The sequence below is a fragment of the Macrobrachium nipponense genome, chromosome 13, assembly GCF_015104395.2.
Source record: "Macrobrachium nipponense isolate FS-2020 chromosome 13, ASM1510439v2, whole genome shotgun sequence".
In the NCBI taxonomy this organism is placed as follows: domain Eukaryota; kingdom Metazoa; phylum Arthropoda; class Malacostraca; order Decapoda; family Palaemonidae; genus Macrobrachium; species Macrobrachium nipponense.
Window position 1 is genome coordinate 35878366 of NC_087206.1, and position 12892 is coordinate 35891257.

At 51.1% G+C, this 12892-nt stretch overlaps 1 protein-coding gene across 1 annotated transcript in view; it reads right to left on the bottom strand.

Annotated features, from left to right (window-relative positions):
- The window catches only part of LOC135225292 (intraflagellar transport protein 43 homolog), a 222630-nt gene that overhangs the window by 184465 nt on the left and 25273 nt on the right, over positions 1-12892 (bottom strand).

The window sequence follows — 12892 nt, forward strand, 5'->3', positions numbered from 1 at the left end:
TTCGCTGGTGTTGCACTTTTGTTGGCATCCTTTTGTTTAAGGATGGTACAAACTGTAGATGTACTGCAGTCATACAGCTTTGCCAGTTCAATCACTCTCACACCACGCTCATGTTTTTCTATTATTTCTTGCTTTACTTCTATCAGCATCATTCTCTTCTTCTTCTCACCACTGTCCTTTACACTCACTTTCTTTGGCCCCATGATGGCACACAAAAAAATTCAGTAAAAATGACAATTTGTCGAAAATTGCATTTTTCCTAACTATACAAACCTGAGGTCCTTTAACAATAGGAAGGTAACTAGCGGCAGCTGGGACGGTCGTAAGCTTCGAACAAGGGGAGAACGGTAGTTAACTGCTTGTCCGATCGTGCGCGCGCGCCCGAGAGGTGAAGAATCACTTTTGCTTTAGGCCCATGCAAAAAGTTGCAGAGTGAGGGATGGCATGAGGTGGGACTATATGTAAACGGACCTCAGGTTTGTATAGTAGGAAACAAAAATGCAATTTTCAACAAATTGTCATTTTGTTCTGATACGTAATACAAACCCTCGGTCCTTTAACAATAGGAAGACTCACTTATTGGTGGGAGGAATCTGAGTCTTTTTGGTGAACAGATTATTGGTGTTCGTCCAACCCTGGAGTGCCTCCCTGGTCGTAAGAGCAAGGGAGGGATCCAAACCTCTGTCCGATTGATCGGGGTGGTGCACCGCAGGATCAATGGTCAGACCTCTGGGCCAAGTACTAAAGAGAGGCAAGCGTATCTCTTCGTACCAGCAAGCAAGGACTTGTTCCTGTTGCAAGAGACAATCATAAATGATGGGTTTTGTCTCAAGTTGGCATCCACTTCCTCCCCTTGTTGGAGGAAGTGGTGGACATTACTCCTATCCCTACTGAAAGGGGTGATAGGATGGTGCTCTATTGAAACAGCTCACCTGCATCTCGTCCTTACCCAGCAGGGTGACGACCGTGTCCCCTCTAACCCAGAGGTAGAGGGGAGAAAAAGATGGGAAGAGGAGCCAGTCACACTCTCATTCACTCATCCATTCTTACGTCACACCAGGGACTCGATGCTGTTCAGCCTGCGAGGTCTGGGTTAACTACACAACGTGTTTGAGCAACCACCACGGTTCCCAAGGAAAAAGATCCAAGGACCTGTGGGCAATATCCCGAAGGTAGAAGGAGGTGCATGCGGTCCGGTTGGACCAAGCCCCTGCCTTCACTACCTGCGCCACGGAGAAGTTCTTGCGGAACGCAGAGAGAAATGATGAGAGGCGTCCACACTCATCCTGGGTGTCGAGTTTCTTCAGACAGCTCCGTCGCGCCTTCACAGGATAAAGCAGCATAGCCTTCGTATCGGAGGCGGTGAAGTCATTAGGGAGGGTATTGTGAAGGACTCGACCAATCGTCAGTTACCGAAGGGTTTCTGAGTCTTCACTACGAAGATCGGTACGAAATCGAGCGTCACAAATCCCCATCCCCTTGTGCTTGACTTCGCAAGAAAAGTCATGGCAGTTACCTAAGACGAAAAAGAATGGGAATAGTCGTATGACCTATCCCTCTTCTCGACTTTGTTTGGTATGTACAGTTACTCATACTGACAAGTATTATGACGAAGTAATGATTGCTCTGGAACAACCGAAACTAGTCCACAGCATAGTTCGTAACTGACTCGGGCGCTCTGACAGCTGCCGACTGACTGGTTCGGAATTGGTAGTGAGGCAAGTTGCCCAAGCATCCGGGTAAGTCACGTGGACCTTCGCCCTTTAAAGAGTTATGCTGAGAGACCAAACAAATAATATATTTGTTAGTCACCGATGCCGGACGGCACGGTGATGATTCTCTTAATGCATATGCTCAAAAGGCGAAAGTCAATTGCCTTCAAAAGACCGAGGTCCCTGATGGCAAGATAATCTCATAGACGTTGAATCTCAGCTTAAGGAGAAACAACACTATGTGACGTTGAAGACGAAGGTAGGCAATGAATGCAACCTACGTCTTCCAGCTAATCGAGAGAAGAATCTCAAGATTCTGAACCTGTGCTTACAAATGACTGAAAACGCTAACCGCCATTTCATTGCTGTCCGGTGTGCAATGAAAGCGGGGCGTTTCTTCAGTAATGAAACACAGGGGAGAGCCGCCTGAAGAACTGCTTCTCATGGGCTGAACGTTTGGAAGTAGCTGGCAGGTGTGGGAGTAGGCGATGTCTTTCAATACATCTGCTAACCTCCGGGGTGGACAATGAACAAGTTGCACACCTCCGAATACGAGATATTTTGAGGACAAACTCAGATTCCGCAAAAATCATTCGCATTATCGCGATATGATGCAGCAAGAGAGTATTACAGAATTCTGTTACCGTGCGGTAACAGAAAGATGAGAGTCGAATAGATATCTCTGTTTTAAATTCTCACAATACCGAAGACGATGAATGACTAGTGTCACAGCAGTAGATGGTCATTCATGTATGCGAGAATCCCCGTTAATCAGAGACTTAAGGTCCGTGATTGTTGGGCAGAGATAAGGTTGGTAATTCAATCAAAGCAGGTGAGAAAGACATAACCAACCGTGCATCTCAAAGCGGCAGCTGGTACTGAAATGCCTCGGGCAACCAATTCAATACGCAGTAGCTGTCAGCTGACCTCGTCATCCTTGAGTTGCCGAAGTAAATCCTTTTCCACGAAGGAATGCGTTCGGCTAGAACCACCGAGCATAAAAAGATATGCTCGAGCAATTATATTTATGCGAAACGAATTTCGGTAAATATAAAAGCTTAAATGGTGTTGTTTGTGACAACACCATAAGTATATAAAATTGAAAAACTGGAACTCCAGGGAGGTTGCAGGCAAACCAACCCCGAGTTGCAGTTCAATTAGAATACTTCCTCGCCTACGTCGCAATCCGTAGAGTAACCAGGATATGCGCCTACCCCTCGACCATTCAACTGCTTAGAGAATCATGTCGCGAGGTTAATATACGTAGTTATATTTGTAGGATTCTGAACAACGATCTCCATCCTAAATTCTTTCCCTTCAAGAAAACAAAATAAGGATTGGAGATCGACCGCCTTCGATCTCTAAGAAAGAGAGAGAAGGAGAAGTCTTCCCCGAAGGAAAGCTTCAATGGTGCACAGAATAACCGAAGGACGAAAATAAATTCAAGCCAAACTGGATATTCCTGTCCGTTCTCTCAATCCAGGGCTGGCCGCCACTGTAGATATCTTCCTTCGGCGACAGTCTTCTTCCAACGCTAAGAACTCCAGGAATTCGAGCATTCGGCGAGATCCCCGATTATCGTGGTAACAATTCTCGGGAATACTTCCGTCCTAACTCCCTTGGACATGTGGTCTCATACCATGGTGTGCTAGAAATTCTGCAGAATTCTAGCGCCCAGCGAAACCCCCACCGGATTCGTTAAACGAATATCTGTTGGTTGTCCTCTCGATTCCCGTAGAAACGGAGATGGTGCAGGGTCCCTCCTCCACGACCGGGGTTACGTCAGGTAGGACCCGAAAGGTCCCCCCGGTAGCGCAGTCCCCAATCGTGGGATCCTACAGAGAAGTCTGTAGGATCCTACCCCTTTCCCTCGTAGCCGTAAGGAGAGAGGGAATGGGGAAGGAAAAGGATATTGCTCGCCTTCCAGCGGCACTAGCATTTGGAGACGAGAGTAGGAACAGCAGCCATCACCTTGCGGCGATGGCCTTCCTCCCACCCCCCTCCCTCCCCCCGAGGAGGGTCACGAACTCGTGCTGTAGGTAAGCATCTGCCACCACTGTTGAACTTCGTCTGGGTGGGGCTGATCGACGACCCTGACAGGGGAGCCGAAAACCGTCCTCTGACTCATTCCAGTCCTCGTCGAGAATCGGAAACCTCTCAGGAGGACGGAAGGGGAGGGGGGGAAGAAGAGCTGCAATACTCCGAAAAAACGCCGCTGTCGCGGCAGAGGAGGGGAAGTAGCTTGCCCGACCGACTAGATCTGAGCGAGACTTCTTCGTCGGCTCTCCCGGTTCAGAACCGAGTCGAGAAGCTCTTATCGCGGCAAGCCCACGTCAGTCTGGTTCCCTACTCGGGCTCGAAGAAACGACTTGAGCCGTGGAGCGGCGATCCTCTCCCAGGTCGTTGTGCTGACAAATCAGTGCAATAACCTGGGCAAAGTTACTCTGAATCTCGGAAGTTGACAGCGTCTTAGGACCGTCCAGTCCCTCCAACAAGAGGCAGCTCCCAAGACCCTCCTCCTTCCTTCAGAAGAAGGACCAGCAACAGATCCCTGACGGTTTGCCTCTAATCACTTGCGCGTATGTCCTGGCTGGTCCTAAGACCATACCTAGCACGTGCGGCGTCGTGACAGGATCGTGAGCGGCCCATCTCACGATCACTCCTATATACCTCGCTCTTCCCGGCGTATCCGAGGAAGTTGAAGGTATCGGAGAGACAGACCTGACGCTATCCCCCCCCCCCCCACCCCCCCCCGCCCCCCCCCCAGTCGCCTCCAATCACTTGCGCGTACGTCTTGGCTGGTCCTAAGACCATACGTGGCACGTGCAGCGTCGTGACGGGATCGTGACGGTCGCACCTCTCATGATCACTCCTAGCTACTTCGCTCTTCCCGGCGTACCCCCGAGGAAGTTTAAGGTAGTGGAGAGACAGACCTGACGCTCCCGCCCCCCCGCTCGCTGGCAGGACCAGCGTACGTGGGGGTCTGCAGCCGATCACCAACCCGCGGTGGGGATCGATCTGCAGGCCTGGCCGTGCCGCTCACCTGTGGCGAGCGGCTCGACTGAGCACGTCGACCCCGGTCCCGTGCGTCAGACGAGCTGCTGCTGGTCGCCTTATCCGCGCGTCCCAGTGGGAGCGCGGTCAGGTGAGCGGTTCGGTCAGGTGATTGCAGAGCTCGTTTAGCGGTGAGAGACCCGGTGGAGCGTCCTCTAAGGCCGCGTTCAAACCGCTGGTACCAGCCAAGGCTGGTACCGATGGTCGGGGGGACCTATTCCCAGCCTCAGCCCGTGGCTGGGTCAGAGACCGTCACGTCTACCAGGGTTACCAGCTGGTCGCTGCGAGAGCGGCCGCTGGCCTGGCGAGAGTCACATGAGCGGCTCTCACCAGCTTCTGCTCAGTGCCGCGGTCCCCACTGGCGCCGAGCGAACCTCTGGTGCCAAAATTTTGGCTATACGCTCTCCCGTGGGAGATCGTATACTCAGAACTTCTCGCGAACAAGAGACCGAGCCGGAACCTGGCGTAGCGGCAGCGCCGCAAACACCAGCGAGGAAGTACCGGTGGTAGTCAGTACGCCTCTGGGTCCCCGTCTTCTTCTTCCTTGTGGAAGAGGAGACGTACCCTGTTCCCGAAAGAGCAGGAGGACCGGCAGAACCCCCCCGTCCCACGGCGTGGAACGAGCCCTTAGAAGTTCCCGAAGGAGTCTTCTTAAGGGGGGAAACCCCGGGTTATACCAGCTGGTCGCTGCTTGGAAGCGGCCGGCCGATGGCCTGGCGAGAGTCACCTGCCTAGCTGGTTCTCAACCAGCCTTCTGCTCCGTGCCGCGGTCTTGGCGCCGGCGAAAAAAAAAAAACTCCCTGGCGCCGAAACTTTGGCTGCACGGTCTCCCGAGGGAGAGCGTACACTCGGGATCTCCCCGCGAAACAGAGAGACCGAGCCGGAACCTGGCGTAGCGGCATCGCCACTAGCACCAGCGAGGAAAAGTACCAGTGCTAACCGATACTCCTCTGGTCCCCGTCTATCTCTTCCTTACGGAAGGGGAGACGGGCCCAGCTCCCACGACGGAGCAGGAGGACCAAGCAGAAGAAACCACCCCCTCACACCGGAGTGAGACGGGCCCTTCGAAGGTCCCGAAGGAGCCTTCTTGGGGGAGGGGGGAGGCAGCCTTCTTCTTCTTCGGCTTGGAAGCCTTAGAAGTCGAAGGGGGAGAGGCGGCAGCAGACGACGAAGAAGACGATGAAGACGACGACGACACCTTCCTCTTCTTCTTCCTCTTCTTCGTCAGCTCTCTCAGGACGGACGTCAGGTCTTCCATCCACGGAGGAGCCGGGCCAATTGCCGAAGCAACACGCCCCGACTGAACCTGTCCGGAAAGACCTGAGTCCGGGGCAGCACTTCCATGACGCGACACGACGTGGGCAGGGGCAGGCACGGCAGGAGCGGCAGGAACATCACAGCAGACCAGCAATAGCAGGACCAGCACCAGACAGGACCAGCACAGCAGGAGCGTCACACCAAGCACGCCTCACAGGAGCGGCGCGAGCGGCTGGGCCAGCAACAACATCAGCGGCAGGTACAGCAGGCCCAGCCATCGCCTCGTAGTCATCGGCAGCCAGCGGGAACCTGGTTACTGGCGGCCCGTTCCAGGGGCGAGCTGCTGGAATAGCGGAAGTCTGGGGCAGGCAACAAGAAAACACAGGCGGTCGGCGCAAAAAAAAATACCCCACTCGGTACGGCGGCGACCGGCCCTACGTAGCGGCAGACGGCGTCACGACACAGCTGGGGAGTGTAAGACCAGCTGGGGGGAAAGCAGCATAAGCGGCCGTGGAGGTTGTAGTGTAGACCGTGCCAAGGGTCCCCGCCCCAGAGACCTCGCTAGACGCTGCAGCAGATCGTGGATGCTAGGCACGCCCTGCAGCCGCAGTGGTCCATACCTGTCCAAGGTCGTCTCCCACGGATGTAGCACCTGCGGTAGCACAGACAGATTAGTAAGAGGGGTTCACTCACGCACGTGGGGGGGAGAGATGCCCCACCCTGAACGCAAGGAAGACCCCAAATACAAATATATGAGGAAGCTGAGCGGGGGTCAGGAAAGAAGACGAAGAATCGGATACCAAGGGAGTCGCGGGAGAGCTTTCCGACGACTTCCTGGCAGACCTTCGCTTCCTCTACCCCCGCACAGCAGTGAAAAGTAATATGAAAATGAAACAGAATACTGCACTTGCGATTCACTTCATAGAACTTAAAGGGGGAAAGATCAACAATTCCCGGTAAGAGCGGAAACTTGATCCATAATAATATGATGCTATCATAAAAATATATGAAAATGAAACAGAATACTGCACTTGCGATTTTCACTTTCACAGAAAATAAATCGTAGATCAATTCCCGGGTAAGAGCTGAAATTGATCCAAAATTAAATTTGATGCAATTAATAAATGAAAAGAAACTGCATTGCGAATCCACTTTCATGCATTCTATCCATAAAAATAAGAGGCTCGTGCCGAGGGCAATTACGCTCTCGGCAACGAACACACAGGGCAAAAATATAATGAAAAGAGTACTTACATCTTTCAATTACACACTTTCGCCCAAAATACATGACTCGGCGCGAGCGCGCCCGCCCATTCGGCACCGAGACATAATTCAAGGGTATCAATTTCAATGAAAAGAGCGGAAATCGCCGCAATCTACGGCGATAGCTCCATGTTGGCTCATAATCAAGAAATGAAAATGAAAAACAGTGTACTTACAGTTTCATTTTCAAGTCAAACAAACCATTAGTAGAAAACACAATATAAACAAGCATACGACGATGAAGCGGGCAGAGAGCGATGACGAACACGTCCCACACCCGCGGCCGAAAGCAAAAGTGATTCTTCACCTCTCGGGCGCGCGCGGCGCACGCACGTCGGACAAGCAGTTAACTACCATTCTCCCCTTGTTCAAAGCTTACGACCGTCCAGCTGCCGCTAGTTACCTTCCTATTGTTTAAAGGCACCGAGGGTTTGTATTACGTATCGGAACAAAAATGATATTGTTATGATACAATAAAGTTTGTTCATACTTACCTGGCAGATATATATATATATAGCTGTATTCTCTGAAGTCCGACAGAATTTCAAAACTTATGACACACGTAGTGGGAGGCCAGGTGGTTAGTACCCATTCCCGCCGCTGGGAGGCAGGTATCAGGAACCATTTCCATTTTCTATTCAGATTTTCTAGTGCCACTGTCTCCTGAGGGGAGGTGGGTGGGCACTTTGAATATATATATCTGCCAGGTAAGTATGAACAAACTTTATTGTATCATAAAAATATCATTTTGTTCATGAGACTTACCTGTCAGATATATATATAGCTGAATCCCACCTTTGGAGGTGGGAAGAGACAGAATAGGATTTAGGAAACAAATACATGTAGAAGATTGACATCTTGGTTCCTTACCTGTTAGCATAGCTGACTTCGTGAATACTGTCACCCAAGTCAGCTTCTGCTTTACTAGAGTCTCCAGCGAGGTAGTGACCTATATAGCTGGTGAGTTCTAGATGATCTGTCAACGGGGGCGTGACCACAATGTGACTAGACCATTTGACCATACAATGAGGGCAACGAAGCAATAAACCACCACCTGACCAAAACCAGCAAAAGTTAAGGTAGCCTATCTAAGCTAAAAGACTGGGAAGTCCGCCTCCGGCAGCCGACCCAACAACCATAAACAAAATCAAATTAAAAACTCCTCCTAACCATTTTCTACAGGATAGGAATGAAGTAAACGATACTTCCCCCTTCCCCCCCCTGCCCCCAAAATTGTGTCTGCGGAGACGTATGGCCCTAGCGAAAAGCAGTTCTCGTATGCCGTCTTCACGTCCCACAGAGTTGCTCCACCAAAAGGTGGCACCCAGGATGTCACTGAGAGCCATATTCTTTTGGAAAGCTACTGAGGTTGCGATAGTTTCTCACTTCATGCGCATTCACTTTAAACAATTTCAAATCACTATCTTACAAGATGAATGAGCCTCCTTGATGGTGTCTCTCAAGAAGAATGCCCAGAGCATTCTTAGACATCGGTAAGTCTGGCCTTCTTACCGAAGACCACAAATTGCTTGAAGGGCCTCAACATTCCTTTGTCTTCGCAAATAAAATTTGAGAGCCCTGACAGGGCACAGGACTCTTTCTGGCTCTTGTCCAATAATTTCAGCCATCCCTTTGATCTCAAAGCTCTTGGGCCAAGGGTTGGACGGGTTTTTGTTTCATTTTTGGCTAGGAACGTTGGGCTCAACGAACAAACAGCATTATGCCCTTTAAAACCAACATGCTTACTGATAGCTTGAATTTCGCAAACTCTCTTCGCCGTCGCCAGAGCAGTTAGGAAAACAGCCTTTCTGGTAACATCCCTCAAAGATGCATCCTGGAGAGGTTCGAACAGACTGGACATCAGGAACTTCAAGACCACGTCCGAGTTCCAGGAAGGCAGCTTAGGCTGAGCTACCTTCGTGGTCTCAAAGGATCTTAAAAGATCGTGAAGGTCTTTGTTATTAGCCAAGTCCAGGCCTCTGTGTCTAAACACTGCCCGTCCAACACACTCCTGCAGCCTTTTAATTGTCGGGACTGCTAGCTTCAAATCATTCCTTAGATAAAGGAGGAAGTCCGCTATTTGGTTCACAGAGGTCGTGGTAGAGGAAACGCCCTTCTTTCTACATCACTCCTGAAAGCGGCCCACTTCGATTGGTACACTGCAAGAGAGGAAGCTCTCCTTGCATTGGCAATAGCTCTTGCCACTGGTCCTTGAAAACCTCTCGCTCTGGCCAACTTTTCGATAGTCTGAACGCAGTCAGACTCAGAGCGGAGAGGTTTTTGTGGTACCTCTCGAAGGTGGGGCTGTCTGAGTAGATCTGTCCTCAAGGGTAGCGTCCTTGGGAAGTCTACCAAGAAGGTCATGACCTCTGTGAACCATTCTTTCGCAGGCCAAAGCGGGGCGATCAAAGTCATTCCTCGTCCCTTCCGATGCTGCGAACTTCCTCATGACTTCTCCCAAGATCTTGAATGGGGGGAAGGCATAAAGGTCCATCCCTGTCCAATCCCAGAGAAGGGCATCTATCGCTACTGCTCCTGGATCGAGAACAGGGGAGCAGTATAGCGGAAGTCTCTTCGTCCTCGATGTAGCAAAGAGGTCTACTAGAGGAAGTCCCCATAGCCTCCACAGCTCCTCGCATACCTCCTGGTGAAGAATCCATTCGGTCGGCAGCAGTTGATCTTGCCAACTGAGAAGATCTGCACGGACGTTCTCAACACCTGCCATGAACCTCATAAGGATCGTTACGTCTCGTGCTTGTGCCCACAACAGGATCTCTCTTGCTAGACTGAACAGGGATCGAGAGTGCGTTCCTCCCTGTTTCTTGAGGGTAAGCCAGAGCTGTGGTATTGTCTGAGTTGATCTGGACAATTCGGTTTGAGACTTGGTCTTCAAAGAACTGGAGAGCCAAATGAATGGCTGCCAACTCTTATGTGCCAGGACACCTGTTCCCCTCTCCAGGTGCCTGACACTTCCTTCCCCCCTAGTGTTGCTCCCCATCCCGAGGTGGACGCGTCTGAAAAACACACTAGGTTGGGGCTCTGAAGCTTGAGAAAAAAAAAAAAACCCTCTGATAGTTTTACGGGGTCGAGCCACCACTTTAGGTGATCCTTTACCTCCTTCGAGATCCTCAAGATCGAATCTAGATCCTCCTTGTCTTGCCAGTTTTCCGTCAGGAAAAACTGGAGAGGTCTGAGGTGCAGTCTCCCCAGGGAAACAAACTTCTCCAGCAAGGAAATGGTCCCCAGCAGACTCATCCATTCCCTCACCGAGCATGTTTCTTTCCCCAGGAAGGCTGAAACTTGTCTAAGCCTTGCTGCTGACGTTCCTGGGACGGAAAAGCTCGAAAAGCCACTGAATCCATCTGAATCCCCAGATACACGATGGACTGCATCGGGATCAGATGGGACTTTTCGAAGTTTACCAGAAGTCCCAAGGACTTTCGCCAAATCCAACATCGTGTAAAGGTCCTTCAGACACTTTGCCTTCGCAAGAGGCTCGAATCAGCCAGTCGTCTAAATATAGAGAGATCCTTATGTTGGAAAGATGAAGCCATCTCGCCACATTCTTCATTAATATTGTGAATATCATCGGGGCCGTGCTTAACCCGAAGCAAAGAGCCCTGAATTGAAAAACTTTCCCCTTAAGGACAAACCGCAGGTACTTCATCGAATGAGGATGGATCGGGATGTGAAAATAAGCGTCCTGAAGGTCTAAGGACACCTCCAGTCGCCTGGTCTTAAGGCCCCTAGAACTGACTAGGGCGTTTCCATTTTGAACTTTTGCTTCTCCACAAAAAAGTTCAATCTGCTGACATCTAAATACACATTGGTCGCCATCCTCCCGACTGTTTCGGCACCAGGAACAACCTGTTGTAGAAGCCTGGGGATTCCAGGTCTAGGACCTGTTCCACAGTCCTTTTTTCGAGCATTTGCTCGAGCAGATCGTACAGAATCTGCTGCTTTCTTTCTCCCGATGGTAAGAGGATGATAAATCCCTGGGTGTCGTGCACAGCGGGGGAGGTTCGAGGAAGAGGATCTTGTATCCTCGCTCGATGACATCGAGGGACCAGTTGTCTGCCTCTCTCTCTCTCCAGGCTCTTGCAAATAAATGAAGCCTGGCTCCGACTGGTGTCTGAAGGACTGACTCTCACTTTTTACCCTGATCTTGGAAGGAGCTCTGCCTCTGGGAAGACCTCTTCCTCGAGGAGACGATCTCGAGGAAGCTCCCCCTCGAAAGGGCTTCTGCTTCTTGGAAGCTTGCCCCAGCGTAGAAGTCGAAGGGACTGCCGGACGTCTGGAAGACTGGGCCAGAAGGTCTTGTGTAGCCTTCTCTTGCAGGCTGACGGCTAGATCTTTGAATCATCGACTGGGGGAAGAGATGGCTCGAAAGAGGGGCGAACAGCAACTCTGGCCTCTGAGAGGGAGAAACAGACTTCGCAGTAAAGTGCAGTACAAAGCTCTCTTTTTCAAGAGCCCTGTACAAAAGTGCAAAGCCAGCTCCTCAAAACCATCCCTGACGGCCTTGTCCCTACACGCTAGCACGTTTTTGGACAGCTCCCCCAGACTAATCGAGTCCGGACTCCATGACTGAACATCTAGGGGGGACTCCCAAACACCAGTCCAAGAAGTTAAAAACTTCCATCGTCCGAAAACAAGTCCCTTTAGATGGTGATCCAACTTCAGAAGGCGTCCACGACACCTTCACCGATGAAAGTAGAGACCTCCTCGGAGCGTCAACCAAGCTGGCAAAGTCGCCTTGGGCAGAGGAAGGAACCCTCAACCCAACGTCCTCTCCTGTCTCATACCCACACCCCTGCTTTGCCATTGAGTCTCGACGGAGGCAGGGCAAAAGAAGTCTTTCCTTGAGCCTTTCTCGAGTCCATCCAGTCATGGACCTTCTTGAATGCTCTCTTGGTCGAAAGAGAAGTCTTCATTTTACAAATCCTAGCGATTTACTAGATTTGGAAGATGAGAACTGTGAAGAGGAAGAGAGCAAGGGGCCGAGGGTTGAAACTTGTCTCCAAACGAAGAACGAAGAAGACGGGCCATGACCTGGTAATCCGATGAAGACGATGTTGAAGGTTGCTCTTCATTCTACTGCCTCCGTATAACGCTTACTTCTCCTTCTTCTACAGGAGCAACCGACGGGTCCACAGAATGGAGAGGTCTAAGACCTTTAGACCCCACTCTCAAAAGAGATCTACGCTTCGAAGCAGAACTCCTCGCGCACAAGGCTGGACATCTTTCAAAACAGCCTCCGAAGCTGTCTCCGGCAAACTGCGGATAAAACGCCTTGAAGAGAGTCTTGACTAGCGTCTTGAAACGAGCGTCTTGAAGTCGGCGAGCGTCCTGAAGAGCGTCCTGATAGCGTCCTGATGAGCGTCCTGATGAGCGTTCCAGGGTGTCGGCGGGGGAGCGTCCAGAGAAGCATCCCGACGAGTGTCCGTACGAGCGTCCTGAAAAGCGTCCAGCTGGCGTTCCTGACGAGTAGTCCGATGAGCGTCACGACAGGCGTCCTGACGAGTTCGTCCCGACGATCCCTTTGCAGCTTGTATCTAAAAAAAATTTGTATGTTGGGCTGCTTGTATTCCAAGGTATTACTGTAC